This window comes from Benincasa hispida, chromosome 11 (genome assembly GCF_027475165.1).
Source record: "Benincasa hispida cultivar pf3 chromosome 11, pf3_genome.v1.1, whole genome shotgun sequence".
NCBI lineage: Eukaryota > Viridiplantae > Streptophyta > Magnoliopsida > Cucurbitales > Cucurbitaceae > Benincasa > Benincasa hispida.
The window spans coordinates 48426485-48445398 of NC_143488.1; positions in this window are offsets into that span (position 1 = coordinate 48426485).

The window sequence follows — 18914 nt, forward strand, 5'->3', positions numbered from 1 at the left end:
TTTCCACCTTCTCTTCTGTGTCCATTAGTCGAGGGACAAAGTGAGACAAGCGATCAAATTTTCGTTCATACTCTGCCACTGACACGTTCTCTTGACGAAGATTAAGAAATTCCACTTCCTTTTGATATCTCACTGTCAAAGGAAAATACTTGTTGTAAAAAGCCTGATTGAATTGTTGCCATGAAACTGTACCTTTGATTGTTCTTTGTGTAGATTCCCACCAGAACTTTGCATCGCCTCTTAACATGAAGGTGACACAACTTACTTTTTGTTCTTCTGGGATGTTCATATGGCGGAAAATAGTTTTTATTTCTGTTATCCAATTATCTGCTATAATTGGATCCACAGATGATCCATCAAATGTTGAAGGATTGAACTTCCTGAATTATCGAATGATCTTCGAGTCATTTGTATCGTTGGTTATTGGTGTGGTGGACGAGGTTGTGTTTCCATTACTCATATTTTGTATTAGTATTCGTAACGCTTCAGGTGTAAGTAACACGTAAGGCGTCTGTCCATGTCCTTGATTTTGATCCCTTGTGGATTCACTTCGAGGTCTGCCTCGTCGTGTTGGAGCCCTTTGTGGTGGCATCTGGTACACACATTTTATTTTCATAATAAGGAAGCAATCTAATTTTATTTTTTTTTTTAACTCATACCTTATGTTTACTAAATTATTTACTAAACTACTCGTTTGAAAATTCTACTTACCAGCGTATTTGGCATAACTGTGGGCATCACTTAACAAGCCGAACCATCAAACACCCCGACTCTTCTAATTAGTAGAGCCTAATTGGCTCAAATGCTCTGATACCAACCTGTAACGACCAGATCCTTACATATTATGGTCCGACCGCTAAGACATGCATACTTAGACTTTTTCTATTATGAGATGAGTTTTGACAAAATTCTCAAAAGAACATATCTAAGATTTTATTAATTAGGAAGAAAACTATATAACAAATTTATTTTACAAAATACCAGGATCCATAAAACATTAGCGTAGTGGTGCAAAAATGCATATGCCTATGATAGTGAGTTTGATGGTTGGCTATTTGAGCGACGTCCAGATCTGCCACCTACACTGTGTCCTTACCTACAAAGTCTGTAAAAATAGGATGAGTATATAATATACTCAGTAAGTAGTTCTCATATAGGGTAGTGACCAAATGCACAATCACATGCAACATGTCCTGAAAACATATGGTTGGGACCGAAAACATATAATAACATGTGGTGGTCGGTTATGCTTCTAACGTAAATTTCTCCGCCCTGATAGGAAGATGAGGACTTAGCGAAAACTAACTCATCTGATGATTAGCGGGTCATGCAGTCAGTAGGGCCAGAGTCGCATCCAACATCAACCATTAACATAAACGTAAGATTGGACTAGAGGGGTGCAACCATACATACCCTGTTACTAACATAAACTTGACATAGAATTGGGTCTAGAGGGAACTAACTCATCTGATGATTAGCGGGTCATGCAGTCAGTAGGGCCAGAGTCGCATCCAACATCAACCATTAACATAAACGTAAGATTGGACTAGAGGGGTGCAACCATACATACCCTGTTCCTAGCATAAACTTGACATAGAATTGGGTCTAGAGGGGTACAACCATACATGCCCTGTTAGCCCTAGAAGCATAACTTTTATCTAATTAAAATTTAATCTTATGAACAAACATAATGCATGGGGTACCTTATCGATAAACGTATTTTAAACATGTAATGCAACATAACAATAACATAATTATGCAACAAGGTACACTACCATGAAACACTGATGAGATAACTACTTACCTTGACTGCGATCCTAATTATTCCTTATTATTCCTTATGGTTTAATCAGCTTTCCCTCTTAAATCAGAAGGAATTTTGGGCAGCACTTCCCTCGCTTTTCCTCCTTCAAACTAACAGAATTACTTCACCTTTTTCACACGATTTTTTCTACTGAGTTTTGTTTGAGAATGAGTTTAACTTCCAGCCCAAAGCCTCCTATTTATAGCCATTTCAAGCTCTTCTTTGTGTGACAACTCATCCTACAAATGGCTTCTTTAAAATTACTTAGGTTTAAGAATTTCTCTTAATAAGACACCTAATTTTGGTTAACGTTTGCCCTTACGTCTTCAACCTTTGTTTGTATTCAATTTTAGGGTTCTCCATGTATAATCTATAAGATCTTGGCCAAATTTAACGCATAATCCACGCTTATGTCCAAATCTCGCTCTTTCTGTTCTCAGAATCTCGCTCTCTCCAGCTTTCTCGCTAGTTTGGCTCTCATGACTCTCGCTCCCGCTCTCTCCCAATGTCTCGCTGAGAATCTCGCTCTCTCCAATTTTCTCTCCACTCTCGCTCTCTCCAATTGTCTCTCCAATCTCGCTAGTTTTCACGCGTGGGTTGCCTTCACTGTTTGTGGATTCTACTTCCCCGTTTTAACTCTTTCAAATTTAAGAGTATATGGGCAATTAATTCGCCTCCAATTCTTACAATGAGCAGTGCCTAAACAAAAAGTCATCTATTGCCCTTTGTCTCCTGAATTAGTTAGCGTCCAACTTCTCGTTAATCCTCCTTGATTCTGCCTTATTCATTATTTTTGGATAATTAATAAATTTCTTATTTTTTTTCAATTCTAAATTTCCACCCAATTTTCGTATTAAGTTTATATATTTTTCATTCTTAATTATATATTTTATTTATTTTAATGCTTTCTAAATTAGGGTTAGGGTATTACATTTACCACCCTTTTAAATAAAATTTCGTCCCGCTTAACATTTGACATTTAATTCCATGTATGCGTACAAATTTGGGTTATTACACATTGTCTACCTAAAAATTGGACATTTAGCTACTGATTAATTGCCTTTTTCGATTGAATTTTTAAAATAAAAACAAAATAGACAATGAATTTTAAATAAAATTGACAATAATTTTGAGGTTGTAAAGGAATACCCCTATCTCAAACTCGGTTCATATTTTATTTAATCTCATGAATAATTATTTTAATAAACACTTTATAATAAAATAATATATATATATATATATATATATATAAACAAGGACCGTTTTTTATAAAATAAATTTGATTAACAAAAAAATAAAATGTTTTGTGTTGTAGGGATTAATACATTTTCTACACTCAACGACTCTGAACCTAATTTTAGAAAGGTATACTACCTATTTTCTTTAAAATATGTGACAAATCAATAAGGTTACGACATATTTGGATGATAAAATTTGGGGATCTATCCAAACAAAGTGAGGATTCCACGAACAGGGAATCCATATGTATGGACCCATTATATCAAATTTAATATTAATATCGGTCTTTTCATACGTTTTTACTATCCAAATGTGATAGTCTCGAAAGTCAAAATAAAATATAATTTTACATTAATTTTACCCATAAAATTAGTATTGTATTAGATAAAATTATAAATTTTGAATTTTTTTGTTACACAATTTTTTAGTATCGTAACAAATTTTTGAATAGTGTAATTTAATAGTTCCATAAGTATTTGAATGGTCTTATTTATTGATAGATAGTAATCTATATCTAAATTTGAAAAAAAAAACCTAATAATTAAAAATTTAATAAATAAACATATATGTGGATTAAATAAATATATCTATATATCATAAATAAAATAATACATGTTATTTTACTATTTTATTATTTTGTTCTCACAATTTAATTAGAAAATCTCAAATGGATCAATATCAATAAATAAAAACACTAAAAGAATATAAAATGTTTTTATATTTTTAATTATAATTTTAGATTTTATAACTTGGTTGATGACAAAGATTCTCTTATGCAACCTAAAATGGGAATATAGTATGAGACAAAATATAACATATAAAAACTTTAGTATATCAAAAGTTTGTATAATTTTTCTTTTTATTTTATTAACTCTAATTTTATTTTATGACCATTCAAAAACTCTATTTTAAGAAATTTATAAAATTAAAGCATATGATATGAAAGTGAAACAATTACTATTTTGGTGATAAGTAATATATACCTATAAAATTAATTAATTAATTGGAGAAATGGGGTCAGGCCAGGCCAATACAATAAATGCACATTCTCTCTAATAGAAAACATAAACATTGGAATGAATTAATAAAGTAAACGAAGTTGGGAATAAAACTTTTAAAAAATGTAATCTATTGGTTAGATTGTTGATTTGAAAACCGATTCACTAATTGTTTAGGTCGGTTTTGAATGGTTTATCAAACTTTTCATTTTAACAACAATAGCCCATCTAACTCAGTTGGTAGAGCGCAAGGGTTATTTACAAAACCCAAATTTGCTTTTTAGAAAACCTAATATTAGATTGTCTCTTCTAGATGCATTTTTTAAAATTGGTCAATTTTTATAAAATTGCAAGGGGTTCACTGATTGAAATTTCATACAAAAATAACTATAAATATTTGTACATTTTAAAATTTTACACATTTTTTATAAAAAATTTAAATGATTTTAATATTATATTTTTAGAATTACACTATATATTGATAGTAAAATAAGTTAATCATTTTTTAAATATGTAATGATTTATAGTAAATAAAACTATAATTTCTTATTACAAAATAAAAATAGAGTAAAAATACATCCTATGGATCCATGTAGGAATATAGTAGTTAAACAATTACATATATTATTATAAAAATATTAAACTTTACTTTAAAGATAAATAATAAATGCATAAATAGTAAAAAAAAAATAAAGAAAATAAATTTCTTTATAAATTTAATATTGATTTTTAAAAAGTTACCATTTTTAGTTATTCAATTAATTATAAAATATTAATTAAATTAACTAGATTAAAATTCTATTCACATGACATATTAACAGCTAAATAATAATATATTATATTCCTAAAAAATAGTGATATATTCTAAGATTAAAAATGAGATGTTAATTTGATTTTTTAAATAACAATAAAAGTGAATTTGTATGTGATAATACACCATATATAAATGTGAGAACTAAATATAACATGTATCCATAATCTATAATCTCTACTGTTTTAAAATGAGCTATGTAAGGAGAATATTTACTTACCCATTTATCTAGAAAATAATAGAAGTGACTTCTCCCATTAAACCCTCTACAGAAAGACGCCTCATTAACAAAAAAAAAAAACACAAACGAAATACTTCATCCAAATACAAATTGGTACAAATCTATAACTTCTTCCATTTGAAGTTCGAACTTTGGTAATGGACATTTGATTCTCTATTCTATCCAATTTACTTCACAACTTAAGGAGGGGAATGAGATCAATAGAACACTTTGTGAAAATAGAAAAAATATGGATTGTTAATTCATGCGCCTAAATGATGAACAATATAAGAGATCTGATCATTTTGCATATGGATAATAAATATTTGGTTGAGTAATTTCAAACGGTTAGTTTTATTATTTTTGCTATTTTAGATATTGTATTGAATTTATGTATTTGTTTTTAGATTTTGAAAAGTTTTGATTTAGAAATTTATTTATATCCAAAAACTCAAATTCGAAACGAAGAAAACAAATCTTTTCAATTGTCTGTGGATAATGAATCTTCGAAACATGTGTGAAATTTATTTGTTTGTTTTTAGATTTTCGAGAGGTTTGATTTAGAAGTTTATTTATATGAAAAATCCAAATGTGGAACAATAAAAACACTATGTGGAGATTGAGAGGAAATAAAATGAAGATGCTAAATAATCTCAAGCCAAATAAGGTACATTAACCCTTATTTCCCTCCCTTGATTTAATTGCAACGTATTTAATTGACTCAGTTTTTCCTTCTTTTTTTATAATTTAATTGCAACGTAATATAAAAATCCAGCTCAATAAAATTTGATTTCATGGGTTACACGGTATCTACAATATTTCTCTTACCCAAATTTCATTATTTTAAATTTTGTTTTATCTCATTGGATTGTATATTATAACAACACAATCAAATAAAATTCATTTGATTTCATATAATATATGATCTCCAATATATATTTATATCACTTAACTTTCACTCTTTTAAATTTATTTTATCTTATTGGTTGTATTTAAATATAATAACTCACTCTACTAAAATTCATTCATTTGATTCTATAGGATACATGATCTCCACCCATTTATTTTACTACATATTCATTCTCTATATTTATTTTATAATATTGCATTGTATTTAAATATAAAAGATCACTTCCATAAAATTTACAACTAAAATTTTGAATTTTAGGTAACATGAAATGGATTGGATGTTAATCAAATATATCTTTATATTAGAAGAACCTTGTAAGTGAGAAAAAATTGAGAAAATCTCTTAAATTATTTTATAAAAATGTCCCTTGGTTTACTTTATGATTTTTTAGAATTTGGAAGTTAATATAATTAAAGCAACTGTGTGGACTATAAAAAAATAAATAAATAAAAATAATAATAATAATAATAATAATAAATATCATAATATACCAACGTTACTATTATTATATTATATCCTAGATCTATTATTACTTTATCTTTAATTTTTAGTTATTCATTTTTCATATTTTAAAAAATATCAATCACTTTAACTATTAATAATAAGGGTCTTAAAATATAAAAAATATTTAAAAATATTTACACTTTATAAAAAAAAAATTAAAAATACAAACACTTTTATAACTTTTTGTTATAAAATGTAAATATTTTTGATATTTTTTTACTTATAAGAATTCTTCTAATATTATTTTATTAAATTAACAAATGTAAATGAACAAAGCTTAGTTGAAAACTCAACATTAGGCACAATCAAATAAAAAGTATTCTTTTACTTTATTGACTTCTAGGAAGCTAGAGTTTAAAAAGAAAATATATATAATCCATTGACCAATCAAGTTATGCTAAAATTATCACTGCTTTATCACATTTATTATGAGTTTTTTTTATTTTATTATTTAAATTAGTTATGACCTAAAACATAATATATATAAAAGAAAACTTAAATATTTGAAGTAATTAACATCAAAATTATATAACAAGTAATTGTATAATTAATTCAAGACTTTTTTTTTAAAAAAAAAATTAATTTGATCTGCACATTCGTTTTGTATTTTATACGGCAATGATAATAATCTGATTCATATTTTTTTAAAAAAATAAATAAAGCATAAATTAATTTTAAAATAGTCCAGTTGATACAACACATCAGTAAATAAATTTGTTAGGTTAACCTACAAATTTGTTTTGTAATATATTCTTACATTTGTTATTGAACTGTTATATTAAAATGGTGCAATGAGGGAGAATCTTTTCTCCCCATTTTACCCTCCACTCCTATTAAAACACATATTTTCTTGAACCACCTCTACACAAAACACATGGAAAGTAACTACCATTTGGTGATTCTCTTTTATTTAAGGGAATGCACACTATTTTCTCCAACAAAACACCTCTTTTCGCCAAGCATTTCTACACATTTGACAATAAAAAAAAGTATCATGAAAAAATGAAGAAGATGTGTTATCTATATTTTTTTAGTAAAGCATATAATGATAGTGATGTTCGAACAGAGCTTGGACAATGCTGCTCGATAAATTTGGAACAAAGCTCAACGTAGATCTGCTCAGATGAAATTAAAACGAAATTCGAAACTCGTGAATGTGAAGAAAACCTAAAACGAAACTCAATGACGCCGGACGGTACTGGAATGAAGCTAAAACGGGCGCTGGATGGAAATAGAATGAAGGTTAGATCAGAAAAATGTAGCCTTTGAGCTGTGGAAATGGGAATTGAGATCGATGACACTTTTTTCACCTTTAACCATCGAGAATTTTGAGGTGCAAAGAGATTTGAGAAAAACAAAGTATATCACTATTAATATTAAGGTTTTGAAGACAATTGTAATTTATAATATACTCTTTAGTTGTGAGTTTCCTTTTTATTTTAAACTGGATTTAGTTGCGATTCTATTTAATATAATTATAATTGTCTTTAAATGACTTAGTTAAATTTGAATAGATGAAGTTGATAATAGAGCTAAATTTCTTCTTTTGTAAACATTCCACTTAAAAACCTTTTTGAATAGTGTATAAACTCTAAGAGGGCGTTGAGTGCGCATGTTTAGAATGCTAAGCCTGAGAATGTTTGGGTTAGGGTGGGAAGTTTAGGTAGTCTGGTTTAAGAAAATTGTTTTTGTAATACAGTTTGGAAGTTTGAGTAAATCTATGTTTGGAGTGCAGGCTTAAGAAGAAAGTGCAGATTTATAAATTTTGAGTTTGTGAGTTAGATTTTATATTAGTTCAAACTTGTCATCTTAATTATTTTAATATAGTTGAGTTTAAAATAATCTAAAAAAATTAGAAAAATATTTGTTTTTTGAATTTTGAAATATAGATTTGACTAAAATTATAATTTTATTTAATTTATTGTTTTATAATTTGATGTTTTGATTTTATTAGGTTTGAAATAAAATGTTATACAGACGTTTGCCTCTTTTACTAATTTAAATTGGAGTCTTCTACACAAATAACTTAAATAAATATACTTAATTAGGCAAAAAAAAATATAGTTCAATTTACTATTTACCTCTCCTTACTATTCAATTTTTATTAAAATTATATATATATAATAATAATAATAATAATAATAATAAGTAGAAGAAAAGCATATAAGGGATGCTTCTTATAGTGATCGATTTACAGCTAGGAGAAATAAAAAAAAATTACTGAAGTAAATGAAACATATAAACAGAGAGAATAGAACGAATTAAAAAAGATAATCTAATAAATAATAATAATTAAAAAGAAAAAACCCTAAATGAAAAAATAAAAGAAAAAAGAGTTTATTTAAAAAATATTATTATCATTAAACTAAGGGCTTGTTTGGAATGAATTATAATATTTTTTATTTAAACACTTTTGATTTAAAATAAAAACACATATGTTTGACAACTATTTCTTAGAAATATTTTTATATACAAGTTGGTTTGGTTTGTTATGTACTAAAAATATTTTTATTAATGTTTTCCAATGTTGATCAATGGTAGTCGAAGTTTAGCCAAAGTTACTAGTCGGAAGTTCGCCAATAGGGGTCGTTGACGGTGGTCGTCGAAGTTGGCCGACAACAATCACTAGAGGTGGTGGTCAAAGTTGACCGGCAACGATCACAAGAGATGGTGGTCAAAGTTGGCCGATGGCGGCCGAAGTTTGGTTAGAGTCGGTAGCTGAAGTCCATCGTCAAGGTCGCCGGAAGTCCGCTGGTAGGGTCGCCGGAAGTGATGACCGAAGGTGGTCGGCGATGGTCAGTAGTGGTCGGTGTTGGTCTATAGAGGCCGCCGAAGGTGGTGTCTGGAAGTTGGCTGACAAACTTTCTAAATTAAATTAGAAAAAAAAAAAGTGTAACCCGATTTACTATTCAAACCTATTAGAAGAGGTAAGAAGACTTGGCTTTGCTTCATAAACTTTCAAAGAAGGGTTGGGCTTAGAATGTCTAACTCATCCCAAGCCTAACCCTTGAAACAAACACCCTTAAGGATTGTTTTCAAATACAATAAAATGAATCAAAATATTTACAAGTATTAAAAAAAAAAAAAAAAACTTCAATGTCTATTACAACATTGATATTTTGTTAATATTTGTAAATATTTTCAACAGTCTTGTTATTTAAGGTAATTTTCCAAATTTTATAATTAAATACATAATTAGTTACCATTTTCTCATTATTGCAATTACTGTAATATTAAAATTGATTATTGTTAGTATTCTACATGAGTTTTACGTATACTGAACATTGTAATACTAATGTGAGGATGACAATAGTTACATTTCAAAAGAAAACGAATAATTAGAAAGAACAACAAAAGCAATATAACTTGACAAAAATACAAGATTGCCACCAAAAGACTACAATCCAACTAGAATGACAATGAAGATAAACATAATCAACCAAGTGCACCAAGGCGCCACAATGATTTCATGGTGGTTTATTAGGACAAATTAACTTAAATTACAAAATTGCCATGAAATTTTATTCATTAAATAAAGTTTTTGAAAAATATCAATTTATACTATGAATTTTGGATGTTGTATCAATTTAAATCATAAATTAATAATTATATAATTTAAACATCAAACTAATAATTGTATCCATTTAAACCCTACATAATTGATGCACTTGAAGTTAAGAGTTTAGATTGATATAATTATTATTTTGGGTTTAAATTGATACAAATCCTAAAATTCGAAGTTCAAAATGATATAACTCCAAAGTTTAAAGTTAAAATTATATAATTTTTAGTTTGTTGTTTAGATTCATACAATCCCTAAAATTTAGGGGTATAAATTGATGTTTGCCCTAAACTTTTTTCTTAAAATAAAACCTGCAATAAATGTGCTGTAAATTCAACCTGTTCAATCAATTCATTACAATGGTTGTACATTTTTTTATATTTGAATCTAATATTTAGTTACCTTAATTTGTAACAGTTTAGACGATGTACATTCAATTTCTTAATAATTTAAGGTTTGGTAATCATTTCGTTTTTTATTTTTGGTTCTTTATAATATTTTTCATATTTATTAAATACAATAATTTAATTAAATTCTAAAAACAAAAACGACCTTTTTAAAAGCTATTTTTTTAGTTATCAAAAATCGGGCTTGGTTTTTTTAAAAAGAAGAGTAATAACAAAATAAATAAATTTTGAGGCGGAGGTAGTGTTTATAGTATTGATTTTTTTAAAAAAATGATTACTAGACGGGTGTTAATGAATGTATTTTTAAACTTATAATAATTTAATTGATTGAATATTAATATATAACACTTAATTAGTCCATGTAGTTAAAAAAATTTGTAACAATTTAGTTCATGTTCTAAAAATATTATTAATATTTAGCAATGTTTCATATAATTATAGATATAAACCTCATTAGAAATAATATGTAAATTATATCACGACCAAATTGATATATAATCAAAATTAAAACTTGATTTCGATGATTTTATTTTTCAGGATAAATATTGAAATGGTAACAAATTTGAAAATTTTAGTCAAAACTTTCATATTTTGAAAACAAAATTAAAGTGATTTGCACAATTTTTTTTCCAAAAAGGAAAAAAATGATAGTGAGAGATTTAGTTAAAGGAGTTAAACATGAAAATTTGATAAACAAACTAGACTAAATTAAAATTAAAAAAAAAAAAAAAAAAAAAAAAAACTCAACATATATGTAGCTATAAAAATATTCGGGCAATTATAAAAATTAACTGATGATTATATTCTAGATATTTTACTTAAATTATATAAAACTTTAAATATTATAAAATCTAGAAAATATACGTGCACGTGCACGTGATAGAGCACTGATATATATAAAAGCTTACTATATATAAATATAAATTCCCTATAATTAATTAATTAATTGGGATGGATGGATCAGGATAATAAATGACATATTTTTCGGATGGAAAACACTAAAGTTGGAGGATCGTGGAAGAGCAGTATAGACAAAACTAGGAAGGAAATTTTAAAAAGTAAATATGATTATCTAGTTTGTTTGGTTGTGGGTCGGTTCTACGTTACAAATTGTAGCTTAACTGATTGATTGCTAAATATATAGATTGAAATAGCTCATTGAAGTCGAATCAAAACCAAACCACCAACTATCTAAGTCGATTGAGTGATTTTATCATATTTCAACTGTACTTAGGCCACGTTCACCAAATTGTAATGAAATTTGGTATTGATGAATTATAATCGGTCTAAGTCGCAAACACAATTGGATTACTTTTGATTGTGTTTACTTTGAATTATGAACGAGATACACTTTATCGTTATCGTTAGTGTTTGATCATAACGATAATGGTAGTAGCAAATGTAATGATAAAGGTGACAAATTCATAATTTTATAGTAATAATATCTATAACCGTGGTGAGTCTTTAATTTTCAAATACAATTACATCAAATACCTTTTGTTCCCCAATAAAATTACATGAGTTGATTACATATTTCAAGGCGAGTCCCACATCTCATTACAATTACAGGTAAACGGTAAAAAATTAATTAACTGGAGTCCTTTTTAAATTAACATTGATGAATTATTTTTCAATGGGGTTAATTCATTTTAATTTTGAAAAAATAAATAAAATTAAAAATTAAAAAAATAGGATATATATTAGATTGTTTATTTACAAAACCCAAGAATTAGCTTCTTATGGTATAACAACAAACCTAAAGAGGCCCAAAAGCGACTCAGAAATTGGGTGGGAGAATAATCGAAATTTGGCCGCCTGTCTTTCAGCCCCTTCCCGATCATGCCTGCCCCTCCCTTAAACCTCGGGTTTTCTCTCTAAAGCTCTCAATCTCTCTCCTTTATGGTTTCCCACCTACATTCTCTTTGATTGTTAAATTTCATAACTTCCAGGCACGCCTTTGAAACTTCGGTAAATTTATAATATTTCAGCGAGTTCGCTCAATTTTCACGAGTGAAAACGAGACCCCCAAAACCCTCTATTCTATGATTTACATATGGTATATTTTTATTTTTTGTCTTTTAAATTAGTCGATTTAATTTTCAGATATAATTTCTTCAAAGATGTAACTTAGTGAACGCATTTGTATTTCTTTTTACTATTTTTCTTAATTAGCTAATTTAATTTTCAAACCAATATTTTTACATAAATTCTACACTATTTTTCTTTTTGTAATATGACTGAGAAAAAAAAAGTTAATTTATTTTATTAGAGATATCAAAGTTTTTTAATGGTAATGGAAGTTGAATGTTTTTGTTCTTCGGAAAGGAAACATGGAATCGGATGGTAGATTTGAAAATTATCGAGGAACCGTTTAATTGTTTTATTTTGTTTTCTGTTAATAATTTTTTTCATTAAAACTAGAAAATGTGAAAAATGGTGAACAGTAATATAAATGATGAAATTGAAATTACTATTTTTTTTCCATCTACGATAATCTAAGAAATTGATGATTCATTTTCTCTTTGTAAATTGAAGCATAATATCATTTTTTTAAAAATTCAAAAACCACCATCTTTCAAGTACAAACACTCCATGAGATCATCAATTATATTTTTTAAAAGATGATCAACATCACGTTATTATGTCATTTTTTGCATGAATTTTATTTCACAAACTTTTTTTAAATATATCATACGTATTATAATTTGTTACATCAATCTCTCTATTTATAATTTTAAATTTCACGTTCATGATTTTAAATTTAAAATCAACTAGAAGTATATTCATTCAAATATTTTATTCTTCTTAAAAATTATGTCTCCATTATTTTCAACCTCATTCACCTTATATTCATTAAAAATTAGCTTGATATGATACAAATATAATTTTAAGCTCTATATTTTAATTATTTCATTTCATTTCAAAAGTCTACTTATTAAACTCAAGAAAAATTATATCAAATATAAATTTTATAATAAAAAATTATGTCAAATTTCTTTGAAGATTTGAAAAACTTTTTTTTTAATCTATTTTACCCTTTTATTAAAACTTAAGTTTACAAATTATGTCACTATCAATTAGAAATTATGCATAATCAGTGTTACACGGTTAGAATAGGTAGAGTTGTTAATTTAATTAATAAAAAATTGTTATTTTTATTGATTTACAAATATCTCATTATTGAAGACTTTCAATTTTGTTGATTCAACCATTTTAGTTTATTCTTTTGTTCTTAAAAAAAATGACTTTATTGTTAAATAATTTGTTTATAAAAAATTCTTGAATTTTATTAACAAATAAACAAAAAATTCAATTATTCATGTAATTAATTATGACCATTTAAAATTTACAATATTACATTTCTTTTTTATTTTTCTATAGATACAATTTTACTTATTATTTTCAATATTACTCTAAAAAAACAAATAAACGTTAAAATCCTATCTAAGAAAAATCAATGAATTAAACCATGACTATTGCATACTAAAATAATAATAACATCAATGACGATTACAAATTAATTTAGGTGTCATTATTATTAATTATTATGACAAGTATCAATTTATACCCTAAACTTAGAGATTGTATCTGTTTAAACCCTAAACTAAAAATTTTAACAATTAAAATCTTTAACTTTTTTTATAAATGTATCAATTTAAACCTCGAACTTTCATAAATATATCAATCTAAACTATAAATATTAAGTGTATTCAAATAAAACATGATAGAGGGTTAAGTTGGTACAATTATGAAAGTTTAAAGTTTAAAATGATACACTTATAAAAAATCAATTTGATGCAATTATTAGTTGAGTTTAAATTGATACAATTCTAAAGTTCAGTATTTAAATTGATATAATTATTTATGGTTTAAATTGATACAACACCCAAAATTCAGGGATATAAATTGATATTTATCTTAATAATAATTATTAAAATAATAAAAGAATCATTAAAATTTCATGTAAAAGATATAAATACCCTATGATCTTGAAAAGATGTAAACAATCTAAAATAAAAAAAAATGGATTTGGAAATAAAGAAAAATAAGAAAAGCCAATAAGGTATACATTGTTTACTATTTATTTATATACGTCGATTTTGATTTCTTACTAATTGATGAATAAATCTATAGATCAATTCAATAACACTAATTATCCTTATTTCTAACCTATATTACTCACGAGATCCTAAAAAAGAATAACAATTTTATCACAGTCAAATGATGTACACAAGTTTAACACCATTTAGATCAAATCATCCTGCCCAATAATGAAGAATCAAATCATGAATGATATCAACATGTCTATGGTGGATAGACATATGGTGAAAACGGCAAATAACATCTTAAAAACTACAATCAAAAGAAGATGAATGAGTAACTTGATATATATATATATATATATTGGTAGAACCATTGATAAAAGAAAGAGATGTTGTATATGAATCACTCACATATTCTTTGCAAATAGATTTGAGACAATTGTAATTCAGAAGAATACGTGAGTGATTGTAATTTAAGGTTTTGAATATTAATTCAGAAGAATATTAATTCAGACTATTAATATTAAGGTTTTGAAGACAATTGTAATTTATAATATACCATATAATTTAGTTATGAGTTTCCTTTTTATTTTAAACCGATTCAGTTTAATATAATTATAACTGTCTTTAAATGGCTTGGTTAGATTTGAATAGATTGGTTGCGTGACTAATTTAATTGATTGGTTTGACTCGATATTTATAGTTTATATATCTTCATATAGTGATAATAGAGATAAGTTTCTTCTTTTGTAGACATTCCACTAGAAAACCTTTTTGAATAGTGTATAAACTCTAAGAGGGCATGTTTGGGTGAGGGTGGGAGGTTTATTGGGTTTAAGAAAAATTATGTTTTGAATGCAATTTTGGAAGTTTGAGTTTAAGAAACCTGTGTTTGGAGTGCAGGCTTAGGAAGCCTGAGAATGAGGTGCAAATTTATAAATGTTGAGTTCTCGAAACATTTTCTTATATTTAATCAGTGGTTAGATTTTATATTAGTTCAAATTTGTCATATTAATTATTTTAATATAGTTGAATTTAAAATAATCTAAACAATTTAAAAGAATATTTGTTTTATGAATTTTGAAATATAGATTGGACTAAAATTATAATTTTATTTAATTTATTGTTTATAATTTGATATTTTGATTTTATTAGGTTTGAAATGTAATGTTATAGACATTTTCTTTTTTTACTAATTTAAATTGGGGTATTCTACCCAAATAACTTAAATAAATATATATTAAAATAATTAAAAATATCTAATTCAATTTACACTTTACCCCTCCTTACTATTCATTTTTTAATTAAAAATATGTATATAATAATAATAAGTAGAAGAAAAAAATAGAAGAGATGCTTTTTGTAGCGATCGATTTACAGCTAAGAGAAATTTTTTAAAAAAAATAATTTCCTAAAGTAAAGGAAACATATAAACAAAGGGAAGAGAACGAATTAAAACAGATAATCTAATAAATAATAATAATTAAAAAGAAAAAACTTCAAATGAAGAAAATAGAAGAAAAAGAGTTTATTTAGGAAATATTATTATCATTAAACTAAGGAGAATGAATTGTAATGTTTTTTATTTAAACACCCTTATTTAAAACAAAAACACGCGTGTTGTATTTTTATATACAATTTTGTTTGGTTGGTTATATACTAAAAATATTTTTATTAATGTTTTCCAAAGTTGATCGATGGTAGTCGAAGTTTGGCCAAAGTTAGTGGTCGAAAGTTCGCCAATAGGGGTCATCGACGGTGGTCTACGAGCTTGTATATGGATATCCAGCCCTATTCAAAACCTTACCTTAATATTGTGGATAACGTTGATTCCTCCTTACCTCTCGCGGCACCCTACTAACCTAACGGTCCGTTGTAGCAGAGTAAGCTGAAAAAACCCTTTCGAGATTCTCACCTCCTGCTGCACCTTGCTAACCCAACAGTCCGTTATAGCAGAGTAAGCTGGAAAAGCCCTTTCGAGATTCTTAGTCAAGCCACCGGTAAGGTTTCTTTTGTCAGATACTCGATATATGGCTGTCTCCAATCCACTACATCGATAAATGCACATTCTGCTCGAGAAGAGGGCATCCATGTGCATTTTAGACAAGCCTCTTCTTGAGCTTTTGCATCCCTAGTCATATCATATCAGGCTAGGGCCAATAGTAACTAATTCCTTGGCCACTGACACTTAAAGATCGAGTTCGAAGATGATGAAGCTGTCATTACGATCAAGTTTCGGCCTGATGGTTCTATTGATAGGCAGGCCGAAAGCTCGGTTGGTTGCTAAGGGTTATACTCTGGTTTATGGGTGGGCTAGCTGTTGGGTGAATTTTCGGTGCTAGTGAATCTGACGTTGGAAGGCAAAATACCACATAAGGTTGGACGACAACGATCACCAAAGGTGGTGGTCAAAATTGGCCAACGGTGGCCAAAGTTTTGCTAGAGTTGGTGGCTGAAGTCCATCGTCAGGGTCGCCGTAAGTCCGCTGGTAGGGTCGTCGGAAGTGGTGACCGAAGGTGGTCGACGATGGTCGTTGGAGGTAGTGGTCGGTGTTGGCCTATAACGGTCGCGAAAGGTGGTGTCTGGAAGTTGGCCGACAAACTTTCTAAATTAACATTGGAAGAGGGTAGGAAGTCTTGGCTTGGCTTCTTAAACTTTCAAACAAAGGTTGGGCTTAGGATGCTTAACTTATCCCAGGTCTCTTGAAACAAATCTTAATGTTTGTACAGGAAAATGAATTAAAATATGTACAAGTATTAAAAAAAAAAAAAACTTCAATGTTTATCGTGGTCTATTGAAGATAAATATTAATATTTTCAACATTCTTGTTATTTAAAGTAATTTTTCCAAATTTTCTAATTTCTTATCTATGATATATATAATATAATCTATACTATATTAAAAAGTAAGAATCTCTAGAAAACTTTTTTTTTTTTTTGTCATTTTTTATCTTTCAACTTTTAATGAGTATCAAATATGCTCTATGCAAATTTAAATCGCGAGTAATTGAAATTAATCACGAGGTTAAATACATAATTAGTTACCATTTTCTCATTATTGTAATTACTGTAATATTAAAATTGATTATTGTATTTTACGTGAGTTTTATATGTATTGTAATACTTATGTGAAGGATGACAATAGTTACATTTCAAAGGAAAAATAATGATTAGAAAGAACAACAAAAGCAATATAACTTACAAAAATACAAGATTGCCACCAAAAGACTACAATCCAGAAGGACAATAGACAAATGAAGATAAATATGATCAACAAAGTGCACCAAGGCGCCACACATATGAATAATGATTTCGGGATGGTTTATTAAGGCTTTTGCAGACAAATTAACTTAAATTACAAAATTGCAATGAAATTTTATTCATTAAATAAAATTTTAGAAAAATATCAATTTATATTCTGAATTTTGGATGTTGTATCAATTTAAATCATAAACCAATAATTGTATCAATTTAAATTTTAAACTTTTGAGATTGTATCAATTAAAATCCCAAACTAATAATTGTATCTATTTAAACTCTAAACTTTCATAATTGATACACTTGAAGTTAAGAATTTAGATTGATATAATTATTATTTTGAGGTTTAAATTGATACAAATTCCAAAGTTTAGAGTTTAAATTGATATAATCCAAAGTTTAAAGGTAAAATTGATACAATTTTTAGTTTGTGGTTTAGATTCCTACAATCCCTAAAATTTAAGGGTATAAATTGATATTTACCCTATTTTTTTTTCTTGAAATAAAACGTGCAATAAATGTGTTGCAAATTAACGTTTCAATCAATTTAATACAATGATTGTGCATTTTTCTATATTTGAATCTAATATTTAGTTGTTCAACCTTAATTTGTAACAATTTAGACGATTTACATTCAATTTCATAATAATTTAAGGTTTGGTAACCATTTCATTTTTCATTTTTGGTTCTTTATAATATTTTTCATATTTATTAAGTACGATAATTTAATTCTTAGCGAAATTCTAAATACAAAAACTGTATTTTTAAAGTTAGTTTTTTTAGTTCTCAAAATTCGGGCCTGATTTTTTATTTTTTATTTTTAAAGAAAAGTAGATAACAAAATAATAAATTTTGAGGTGGATGTATTATTTATAGCATTAATTTTTTTAAAAAAATGATTACCAGACGGGTCTTAATGAATGTATTTTTAAATTTATAATAATTTAATTGATTGAACATTAATATATAACACTTAATTAATCTATGTAATTAAAAAATTTGTAACAATTTAGTCAATGTTCGAAAGAGTATTATTAATATTTAACAAGGTTTTGTATAATTATAGATAGAAACATCATTAGAAACAATATGTAAATTATATCATGACCAAATTGATATATAATCAAAATTGAAACTTAATTTCAATGATGTTTTTTTC